Genomic DNA, 12,769 nt, shown 5'->3' on the forward strand with positions numbered 1-12,769 from the left:
AAATGTCTCTAAAGGCTCGTCGAGGATCGATTATCCTGTCTGGAGGAGCCGTAACCGAGGATACACTGATTTAGAGGAGAGAGGAGAGAGGAGTTTCTCTAGAGGAGCTATAACCGAGGGTACACTGAAGTATTCTCCTGAGACGATTTCAGTCAACAGTGATGTTTAAAAGAGGTGTGACGCATGGCTGGACTTCTGTCAACGAAGCACAGCTCTGCAAACTGTTCCCGTTGTGATTATAAGTTATTAGAGATGATCAAATGTGCATCAGACTTTCTGCCCTTTCCCGTATGTTTACTCACTAATCACATGTCCCCTGGATGTTAGGTGATGTTACAGTGAGAACAGCTGCTGAGGTCAGTGCAGAAAGCAGAACAGTGTGTATAATATATATTGCTCAATAATAAATGTAACAGGCCTACATTTCACACTTTATTTGTAGGCTTTAGGAGATATCTACAAATAAACAGTAGGGTTAGGGTTAGGGAGTGTATATGTGTCTGTTGTAATGGATATGCCGCCAGCAAAGGGTGTTGTTGGACTAACAGTAGGTGTGTGTGTGTGTGTGTGTGTGTGTGTGTGTGTGTGTGTGTGTGTGTGTGTGTGTGTGTGTGTGTGTGTGTGTGTGTGTGTGTGTGTGTGTGTGTGTGTGTGTGTGTGTGTGTGTGTGTGTGTGTGTGTGTGTGTGTGTGTGTGTGTGTGTGTGTGTGTGTGTGTGTGTGTGTGTGTCTGAGAGTTGATGTGTCAAATGGAAATATGTGTTTACATAAATGGTGACCAAACCGTTTGAGACCCACAGAGAACTTAGACTAAGTTAACTATCTAAACACTCAATCGTAGGAGGGGCTGACAGCCTTTACTTCACCTGAGCTGTAGTTATCAGTCTCTCAGTCTGACTGGAGAGGACTCTCCCCCACCTTGTTGTTGAAACAGCTCCTTATATCCGTTAGCGCAGCTAGCTAGCACCAGATGCTAACAACAACAATACACGTAACCGGTGCGCGTGCTTTATCTCACTCGCTCGAGCCACACATAACACACACCCTCCCGAGCTTGATTGACACACAGAGACCAATCGAGGGTATTAGTATGATCTGTATGAAAGTGGCCATGTCGGCAGGCCACATCATGTAGACAGCCAGTCACCCTCTGTGAGGCAGAGTCAGACCCACATTTGCGCAGCATTGCGTTCACAATACATATGTATAAAAAAAAAATCCTCAGACCAGCAGGCCACTTAGCAGGCCAGGCCATCGGGAAACCTCCCGGTCCTCCCGATGGCCAGTCCGGGCCTGGATATGGTATGTTATTGGTTATGGCCATGTTCTTATGATTTTATGATTATTTAAATGTATACAGTTATGTTTCATATGGGTGTAGTCTCTTTATTTTCCCCTCAAAGTGTACCAGATTGATGCATTTAAGTCCAACATTTAAAAACAAATCTTACAGGGGGAGCATGCCCCCGGACCCCCCTATAAGATTTGAGGTCCACCCCCACTTAAAATATGTTCACATAGGTTCCTAAATAGATTTGCACATTTTTAAAAATAGTAACCCATGTCCATATGTTTATTTTTGGGTAGTAGATTTAGAGGGCTATCACTACGGGCAGCAATGCTGTAAATATTGACAAATAAATCCAGCAAAATGGCACAAAAAACTGGTAGTGGCCTGGCTGGGTGTATAATTCCCGGCCTGACTTATTGTCCCAGTCCGGCCCTGGACCAGGAGCCGGATGACCGTGGAAGAAGGAGCGGTGTGAGTCCAGATAAAATCAGAAGGATAATCCACAGCATATCAGGAGAATAATTCCAGTGGTTTCCGGAGGATAATCGTAGGAGGGGCTGACAGCCTGGTGCAGAGTGGGAGCCGGATGACCAGCCTACTAGCTTGTTAGCTAGCTTGATAGCCACTGATGTGAACGTTTTGTTGAAGAACCGTAACAGATATCGGTGAAATTTCAAAACGTGAAGCATGTCAAGGACCTTGAGTATCTGAAGTGTGCTTTTTGTGTACTTTCGGGTTAATAATGTGGCCTTTTTGGCAGATTAACTAAAGGTGTGCGGCTGCTGCTGTGAGGAAATATCAGTCTGAAATTACAATGGGTTTTAATGGAGACATGTTGAAAGTTTTTGTCCCTTCAAGCCCTCAAGAGGCATTTTGTTTAATTATTTTTTGCCTAATTATTTGTCATTTTTCAAGCTACGAGATGTTTTCCTACGTTTGTCATGAAAAGTTGTGTCTCAGGAATGTAGGGTTTGGGAATTATGGTAGTTTAAAAAAAAATATGAAGGTACATTTCAAGATTTCCTACCCTCTAGCTGTGACATCACACACTCTAGTTAATGTTAAAATCTGAAGAAAGCCTCTGTACCAAGGTCTGAACAATATTTAATATCTCTAAAAGTAAGAATCAGATTTAAAAGTTGTGTTACACGAATAATGTCAGGAAGATGTGTAACATTTTAACGTTAGAATGAAGTTTCTGAGTGAAAGTATGAAGGAACAGTTAGCAGTTGAAGTCGCATAAAGATTTGTTGAAGTCTGAAGAATTTCTCCATTGACTTCAATGGTTAAAAATGTGATGAATTATGGGATGTATCTCTGGAATTATGAAAGTTATGCCCCGTCTATACTCTAGGCATCGAAAAATGCTTTCAACGCTTCGCCCATTCATTTGAATGGGGTGATGTAGAAGATTTTGAATCTTCGCCGAACTGCATCAAAAGTTGAGCAATGTTCAACTTTTGATGCTCTTGATGCTTTCGAAGCTGGCATCAGCCAATCAAATCCCATTTATGCAAATCCCGCCAGTACAAGCGCTAGCCAATCAAACCGTGTGCAAGCTGGGAGAGCCAGACATTTCCTCATATTCCAAACGAGAAATTATGGTAGCAAATAACCCGGTTCTTTACGACCAGAACTATTTACCGGGATACAAACTGGAGGAACCATGCATGGAGGGAGGTGGCAGAGACAGTGGGTGAAACTGGTAGGTTTTCGCCTGTTTGGGGAGTTTATATCCAGTTTACTTAGTTTTAACATTGCTATTGCTTTGTATGCCGGGTGCGGGCGGGAGATTCCTGATTGGTTGTTGGTCGCCTTGGGCGCGAGAAATCGCCAAGCCTCAGACACGCCCAGTTTCAAGATTTGTTGATGCCCGTAGTGTAGACGGGCCGTTATGAATGATAAAAGTAATAGCCATCGATTCCCGACCGAGCTGAACGTTTTGATGTTTGAACGGAGTTTCTGCGATGTTCAACATGGGAGGAGAAGGCCGGCAAAATAACGGGCGGAATTATAAGAATAAAGAATTTTGTGCGTAGAAGAACAGATAGTTGGAATTCTGTTAACAGCATTCCCACTAAATTAAGTAGGTATAACTTGATTTGTTCACACACTCAATTTTCAATCCCCACCAAAATCATAATAATAATAATTTAAAAAATAAATAAATGGGATGATTGGATGTCTCTCGCTCCTAGGGGGAATTCGAGGCCCCTGGGCCACGAGGCCCCTGTGCCACAGCCCAGGCGGCCCGGTCGTTAATTCGGGCTTGGGTTTGACAGACAAAGTCTTCAAAGTATCAGTATTGGGAGGGTCCGGGCAGTGAAATGGTCCATGTGGCAGGGTCCAGCGGTGACCCTGCAGATCAACAGTTCTGATTGGCCACCAAGTCTGTACCCAAAGAGCAATTTCACTTTTCCTGCTTATTAGACTTCATGTTGCGATGCAGGCATTTGTCACAACCACGTCCCTAATGCGTTGGCTGTTGGGAAACGTAACCAGCTGTTAGAAAATCTTGTGCCCTCCAATGTAACTTGAGAAATGTTTGATGGCCCCTACTATAACTCATTGGGCTGTTTAGCTGTCTAAGTATTTGATCTTAGGGCCTACAAGCTGTCATAAGCGACCAGTTGCCAGCCGCCTGTCTTGGACTGTCGTTTGTACACTCAGGCAATGATCAGAGAATCCTGCTTCAACAAAGAATTCCTTGTCTCACTCTGGGCCTTGGCTGGCAGTGAGGCTCATAAAGGTACACTGAAAACACTGAAACTTTGACTTTTTTAAATGTATCATGTCAACAGATTTGACATAACTGTATTATGTTATTACGTTTATACAAAATATTATGTTCAACTTAATATACACAATAACCTAATACAGTTATGTGAAATGTGTTGACATAAGCTTTCATTAAAGTCAATGTTTGAGTTTTCTCAGTGTAGTTTTGCCTGGCTTTGTACTATTGAGACCATCTCTGGTTAATGCTGGAGGCCTTGTGCAGTGAGGGTCCTTCAGAGCTGAAGGTGGTCTTCCAGGCAGCAGATGTCCAGGGATAATGTCCCTTGGTGTAAAGGGGTGATCACTTCTTTAAACATATTTTCAGAATCAATACTAATTTGGCTCACACACTTAATTATTACCTTATTTGAGAGTTGGGGCTAGGCTATCAACGACTTTATATCAGATTTTTAAAATGAATAAACAATTATTAAAACAAATCGATGCCAACCTGTGTTCTCATGACAAAGATGTATACATATGTAACGATGCATATTGTTACCTTTATGCATAAAAAATGAGTTAAATAACAGCAAAATGCAGATGAGTGTGGTCCTCAAATGTAAAGAGGGGGATTTTGTGAGCAACAGTAGAAGGGGGGTTAACACACCTACAAAGCCTCATTTCCTGTACTTAATTTAAAATGCTGAAGAAAACTTTATTAAAACTTGTTGTCTTGGCTTAACAAATCAATTACAGTAACCTACGTTTCATTTTGCATTGAAGTTGAATTCAATACATTTGGAAGTTGAGTATGTCTCTGTGTGTTTGTTACCTTTCTATTCTAAGAACGTGTGATGGTTAGAAACACCGTGGACCCGGTTGTACACTCGAGAAGTTTGTAGGTTAATATTCTTATTTGAGTTCCCGCTGCGCTGTCGTACAGGAGTCAGGATATTCCGTACATTTGCAGTCCCAAACTTGTCCTACAAATATATTGATTCACCGGTAGCATACTACTCAAAGTCCTGAGCAAACATTTTATTTGTATATATTGAAGTATATACATACTTTTTAATTTCTGCATTTAAAAATGCTATTCATTATTAAATCCCTTGCAAATACAGTTTCCCATTTATAACCCTACTGTTTAACCCGTTACTGCCTACTAACGTATTTGTGTACCAACATCTCCTTTCCAGCAAAAACTCTCAAGAAAATGTGTACGTGTTGAAAAATCATTCAAAATGTTGGAACGCACGCGCACGCACGCACGCACGCACGCACGCACGCACGCACGCACGCACGCACGCACGCACGCACACACACACACACACACACACACACACACACACACACACACACACACACACACACACACACACACCACCCAGCAGCAGCAGGCTTATGTAACTGCTGATCTCCTCCCCATATTCCTGCTGTTGCCACAACTCAGTGGAGAGAGTTGAAACATGGAAACAGTTGAAGAGGCCCAGAGTGTATGAGCGGACCATACAGTCCAGTGAATTCTCCACAGAGCAATCCATCACCCGAGCCCTGAGAAATACCTCACTTTTTTTCTTCTTGGAAATGAAGAGGAGTGCTTCTACATATGACATCACAAGAAACTTGAAACCAACATTTTCAGCAGCCCTCCCTGCTCACACATTTGCTCCCCTCTCCCCGACCTCTCCTGAGGCGCTTTGTGCTTCTCTGCGGACACTCCAGTCCTGCCCAAACTACTCCTCTGAACGCAGTATTTCACAGACACTGCGTCTGCTCCGGACACCGAGCCAGGCCTGCTTCTGGAGCAGCGGTGAATCTCTCCATTCTTTGGGGTGAGTTGGAGCTGCTCTGCCACGTGTTTGGTTATTTCAGGAGCCCTGCAGAAGAGCTCTGTTAAAGCCAGGGCTCAGAGTGTTAGACTCTAAAGGTAAATCAGACTCCTTAAAGTAGCTGTATGCAGCTATGCTCCAGATGTGGAACTCTTCCAGCTCGTTCTAAGAAACTTAACTCAAAGTTTCAAACTCTCTAGAAATATTCATAATGACCAATGGTTCTTGAGATTGTACATTCCTATCATTTCAATTATTGTTCTAATCTTTTGTTTGTTATAAATTATTTTCCAAATAATGAATGTTTTTAACACTGTTACTACGGTTGAAGGTGACTGTCAAATTACCATGGTTTGCGTGAAGGTGAGGTCAGCTGGTTTCTATTGTGGCTATTATTGTTATCATTTTATTGTCGGACATTTTTCAGTTTAAGAATTCACATCACTCTTGATGAATAAAATGAAATATTTGGGAGGAAGACACAAGTGAAGAGAAAAAGATTCTGGCAAAGCGCTTTAATGCTCTGATGACATGTTTTTGTCAACATCTGATAATGTAACAAAAAAATTGATCAAAACTAAATACCAAAACAAGTGCAAAACACAGTTTTACAGTTCTGGGGATAACATGAGCCTCAGCTGGTTCATGATGTCATTCTGTAGGTTATTATAAAAATGTAATGGAATGAAGAACAATAGAATTACTTCACATAAAAAAACAAAGGAATAAACCCAAGATAAAAACACAGGAGGAGGGGGACGGTATGTAAGCTGCAAATATACACTATCCATGCTTGGAAAAAGGGGCGGGGAATACATCAGGCACACATTGTACACTTTCCCTTCCCTCTTACCTCACTGTGGCTGTCTGGGAAAACACTGCCTGTGTTCTATTCACTGATACATGCTGACATATGTCATTCTGTTGGCTTAAATCTTTGGATCTTGTCAAAACAACTTTGACTTCCAATCAATAAGTTTATCCTATAGAAAAAAAATGAGAATAAGAATTATCATAGAGGAATAGGGTTGCAGGAACAGTGGGCTACTTCTAGTTGTGTACAGATGAAACAAACATAACATGAACTATGAGCTTTAGGTATTGGTAAATGTTTGTTTTTTTACTTTAGACACAGCCATTATTATTGTATTGTTCATGCTGGTTTTATTGCTGGCTAGATTTGATAACATCCTGTAGCTTAAGTTGGACATTTAAAATAATTTTCACAGTTTTGGCATGGTCCTTCTTAATTAGTAAATAATGTAGTTAATAAAGTAGTGCACACACCTTTAAATCCCAATTACCTATTAAAGCACATGGTACAGCGTCTAACCTCGAAGATAAAACTTTGTGTTTACAGTTGCAAATGTGTCTTTCGCCAAAAGTGGTGGCAAGAAACTCTTGAATCTGATTGGTGGATAGGCTGGGTGTGTGTATCTGGATCGCAGTTGCTGGGGAGCAGCCAGCCACAGGGAACTTAAATATGGTCATCTGTCACTATTTATATGCTTTTATTATTTACACATAATAATAATAATAATAATAACTTTATTTGTATAGCACCTTTCATACAGGGGATTGCAGTTCAAAGTGCTTTACATCAATAAGAAATAAGACATAAAAGCAGTGTAAAACAAGCAGCAAGAGCAAAGCATAAAGTGGGCTATAATTATTAAACATAAAAACATGGGGAATAAAACATAGAGAAATAATGCAATGTCAATCACAGAGAAATAGTGCAGTATAATAGTGTAAAGTCAGTCAAATGCTTTGGTAAAGAGATAAGTGTGGTAAAAATGTCTAACGTGCGTAGAAGAACAGATAGTTGGAATGCTGTTAACAGCAGGGGGGGTCATTCTCAGCTGCTATCACTGTCTGTCGCTCGTGACGCCTACAGGGAACAGATATCCACAACTGGGACGTCCAGACCTGGCTGCTGGCCAGACGCTTATCTGCAGAGCCACGTCGCCTTCACTGGGGTCGAAAAACACTCTGTTACAGGGCAGACAGACAGACAGACAGACAGACAGACAGACAGAGACACACACACACACACACACACACACGCACGCACGCACGCACGCACGCACGCACGCACGCACGCACGCACGCACGCACGCACACACACACACACACACACACACACACACACACACACACACACACACAGACATACAGAAAGACAGATAGATATAGAAAATGTTATGGATAAGTTAGAGACATGCATGAAATGACTGTGAGTGTGTGAAAGGTGTCACTGACATTGACAAGCATACAAATAATCCTCAGAATCTCTACGGTGTTCAGCCTCCTTCAGCTGGGGGGTCAGCTTCACTGGTCTCATCTCCCAATGAGCCGCTGGGTTCAGTACAGAGCTCTGATAATAAACCCGCTGTAACCTCGCATCACACAGCAGACAGAAGCTGTGGAGCACAGACACACATTTCTCTCAGGAGTGAATAATCACTCATCACCCCCCCCCCCCCCCCCCACAGCTGACTGATGGTGCAGCCTTCTGGTCCCTGTGTGTGTGGAACTATGCATGTTCTATTAGGGTAGATACATTGGCTTTAAAAGATACAATGGTGACAAATGTGTGTTTACAGTGTGAGTCTCTTAAGTTCAACGTCTAGCAGCATTTTGCAGTAGTTCAACCACATTTATATAGTCATTTAAAGAGCCAAATCCGTTTTTGTTTACTATTGAAACTACAAACATTGAGACCATAAAAGGAAATGAATGTGTTTTGTTTTTTTTACCCATTTTTTATCCTAGCTGTAAAGTCAGATGTTAAGGGCGAGCAAAACATACAGATCAGATACAGTTCAGGTTTTTTTTAACAATGTACTGTAGTTTTAATTTACTTTTTTCTAGTAGCTATGGTTATAAGTAGTGTAAGGGAACCTTCTGTTGCAATGGAGAGTCAGGACTCAGAGAGACACGGGACGAGCAGGAGTTCTGAATGTCAAACACTGAGATTTAATACAAGTAATCGGCCGGAGAAATTCACATCACAAGTCACACAGTCAAATATTCTGACTGCTCCGGTGGGTTGCCATGTCAATTCTGACTCTCTTCTCATCTTGGCAGACCTTTAATTAGCTTCACTCAGAGTCATCCCACATATTGGGGGAAGGTGTACGTGACCATCTGGAAGTAATGAATTATCTTTATCTGACTCTAGGGCCCTTGTGACCGAGAGTTGACCGGTCATTACATTTGGTAAGGTCAGCCACAGCTGACCGTTCCCCTTCCTTAAGACACAGGCCGAAAGGTAAAATATCTTATGAGTAAGGAGAATTATTCTTTGACACTTAAGAGTAAAGACAAAATTAATCCCTCTCAGTCCACTCTTTTATCATCTTTGATAACCTGAAAACATTAGTCTAATAATAATTTGGTCAATACTTAAATCAATAGGCATCTTCAGATATGAGTGTGGCCCCACCGTGCATCAATTACATCATAAAGTAGAATAAGATTGAAACATTCAACCACAATGATTGATACAAACAACCATAATAGAAAAATCATCTCTCATCAGTGTTTGAATCGTCTGTTGTCAAAAGCACAATAATGAACACACATAAAACACAGACGCATAATAGAAAAACACCTTCTTTAAAATAATATGTTTTAACATGTAACCATTAGCTGATCTCACTTATCAAACTATAAAATCAAATCCAGCTTGCAGTTTAAAGATTTAGTTTAAGGCAATTACTTATTAAAACTAGGGCTGTCAAGTTAACGCGTTAATAACGCGTTAACGCAAAAAAAAAATAACAACGCCACTAATTATTTTAACGCGATTAACGCATGTGTATTTTTTTTCCTCGGCCGCCCCGTAGTTTCAGAGCGCATCGAGTTTAAAATACCATCTGCTGACAGCCCCGCTCCTGCCGCCCGCTTGTGGCAGACCACACTTCCACGCTCACCGGCAGGCACCGACTGGCCATCTGGAGGACTGGGAGGGTGTGTGTATGTGTGGCCTGAGCGAGCGAGAGAGAGACCTTACGTGCATTGTTGTTGTTAGCATCTGGTGCTAGCTAGCTGCGCTAACGGATATAAGGAGCCGTTTAAATGAAAACAGAGGAGCGACATTTCGCCACAACTGCACCGAGCACTTGACTTGATGCAGGAAGCAGACAGCGGGACATTGTAGGAGAAGTCAGCACACTCATGATTGCAGCAACATGATTACAGCGTCCAGGCAGCTCCAACGATCCAACACACACACACACACACACACACACACACACACACACACACACACACACACACACACACACACACACACACACACACACACACACACACACACACACACACACACACACACACACACACACACACACACACCATTTGTATTGTATGAGAGGTTCCAGGTTGAATTGAGGCGAATATTTGTAATGTTCAGAGGTTGTTGTGTTTAATATTCATGAGAATATTTGTCATTGTTCAAATGATAATAAACATTAGCATGAAGGATATTTGTCCACTCATATGTTGATAAGAGTATTAAAAACTTTAAAAATATTCCTCTAAGGTACATTTAGAACAGATACAAAATGTGTGATTCATTTGCGATTAATCGCGATTAACTATGGACAATCATGCGATTAATCGCGATTAAATATTTTAATCGACTGACAGCCCTAATTAAAACACAATTAGAATTTAGGATTATAAGAAATCCAATTGAGGTATAAAATCAGAATCATGAGAGATCCAGCTAAAATTCCCAGTTAAGGTATACATTCACAGTGATGAATCGATCAATCTGTAATCTGTAAAGTTACAGTGTCCTCAATCTTTAACATTACTCCACGTTTAGTTCATTACGCTTTATTCAAGAGTAAGGCACTTAGTAGTACATATATTTCATTCAAATACATTTGTTCAAAATCTGAAAAGGAAAAGTTAGACAAATATTGAAAGACTTTTGTAAAACTTGGAAAGGAAAAATCAAAACACCTGTTCTTTATTCAGAGTGTCAACTGTGTAGGGGGCTTGCCTAAGGGTATTGGCTGCGTACAGTCATGTATTTTAACCTCAACGGAGTCCACTGTTCTGGAGCCAAACCAGGGAACAACTGTTACCAAGGCTTCAATCAACAAAGATAGCATGTGGTTGAGGTGAACATGTTGGATTTGTAGAGTTTAGCCGAACAATTAGTCTATTAGCTAGAGCTAACTGGAATCTGTATTCAAAAGCTAGGTTAATGTATTTCTTCACATATATTAGTTTTAAAAACATCAATCGTTTGAAACCGTCAGGCAGGTAATTTATTAGAAATATCTTATTGTTAAATACCTTATAAATCTGAAAATATCAATTAATTTATTTTGTTTAGTGTGAAAGTGTAATCTGATCTGACAAAATATATTTGTCACCACTATTTAACACATATCTGTTCATCGGAAATATAAAAACAATCATTAATTGTACATCTGTAATCATCTGGTCATTCAATTCAAATGTTATCTTTGTACAAGAGCTAGAAGAACGTGTCCTCCTGAATCGTTCTCCTCCTCTCTTTATGACACAGAATGTCTGGTGTGTGAAGGCATCCTGATACTGTAGATTAGCCCTGAGGTGCTGATTGGCTCAAAACTCTTCTTCATCAGAGCGCCGTATTTCAACCCCCAAATTGCTCTGCTTTTGTGGCTCATTCAGTGAGCACTTTATGATCTCCCAGTGAACCAGAGGCTCATCTGCCTGCATTCCTTCTGCTATCTGATTGAGAGCAGAGCCTATTCCAAGTGGCACATCCAGATGCCCCGCCCCGTGATGGGAGATGTTAGGAAGAAATCTGCCCCTCCAAGAAACATGGAGCCTCTGAAGCCATCGCTCGTCCTGCAGAGTTGTCTGAGCAGAAAGATGAAGAAGCATCCCATCCCATCAGAAAGTTGAAGATTAGAATCCTCTCATCTCGAAAGACCTCGTGCCTCCTTGCCCGTTGCTGGGGGTGCTCTCTGCAGCCAGAGGGTGTGACCCTCTCTCTCTGACCCTTGACCTTCAGAGCTGTCCTAGTTATTGGGTTAACACTTGATAGAGATGTTTTCCTGAGTGCAGACAACTCAAGGTAATGGATTAGCACATTATCATTCAATTACAAAAATAGGATAGGCCCCTCAGAATTATTTGGGAGCCTTCCTGACACATGCACATGCATACATGTAAGGTTTGTGTTAGTCATTTAACATGCAAGAATCATGTACTCATCAGTCCAAAGCAGAGACATGTTATTTTAAGTTAAAGGTGAGCTAGTCCCTGTGGATATAACCCTTTCTCAATGATTCTAAATGTTATTTTAATTCACCATTTACCGTTTGATAAAAGATTAGTTTATCAGAAGTACATTTCCTCTTCCATAAAACATAGGTTTGAGAAATGAATGTTTCAATATGAGATCAATTACTCAAATATAATTGACTCTCCCCTCCCTTTTCTTACGTCACATAATGTAATAACAACGTAGGAGTCTATTTAAACATGGTATCGTCTATAAGCTATTAAGCGAGAAAACTCAGTATCAGCACGCAACTTGCAAATAACTCTTCTCTCTTTCCTATCCCTCTCTTATCCTCATCTCTCGATTCTTTCTTCCACATCCCTCTCTCATCCTCATCTCCCATCTCTTTCACATCTCTCTCTATTCTCTCTTACTTCCATTAGATATGAAATAAAACATACGAGTCCATGTAAGCATGGTAGAGGTCATAATCCATCACTCGAGAAAACTCAGTATCAGCTGTGCGCAACTAACAAAAACAATTGTGAGAAACATATATTATGCAGGAAATGCACACCTTTGTTGAAAAAACAAAGCATAGCCGATTTGGGAGGAAAAGCTTCATCCCCCTTAACATCTGAGTTACCACCGAAGGAATAGCATGAATGATAGTGGATGTCTGAGGGTG

At 41.0% G+C, this 12,769-nt stretch overlaps 1 protein-coding gene across 1 annotated transcript in view; it reads left to right on the forward strand.

The window, feature by feature from the left end:
- Positions 1-5,438: 5,438 nt before the first annotated feature.
- slc38a5b (solute carrier family 38 member 5b) overlaps positions 5,439-12,769 on the forward strand; it is an 85,756-nt gene continuing 78,425 nt past the window's right edge. The window contains exon 1 of the mRNA XM_034084783.2: positions 5,439-5,846. The gene's annotated coding sequence lies outside the window, so the exon portion shown is untranslated. The remainder of the gene's footprint in view (positions 5,847-12,769) is intronic.

Source organism: Pseudochaenichthys georgianus, chromosome 6, assembly GCF_902827115.2.
Source record: "Pseudochaenichthys georgianus chromosome 6, fPseGeo1.2, whole genome shotgun sequence".
In the NCBI taxonomy this organism is placed as follows: Eukaryota; Metazoa; Chordata; class Actinopteri; order Perciformes; family Channichthyidae; genus Pseudochaenichthys; species Pseudochaenichthys georgianus.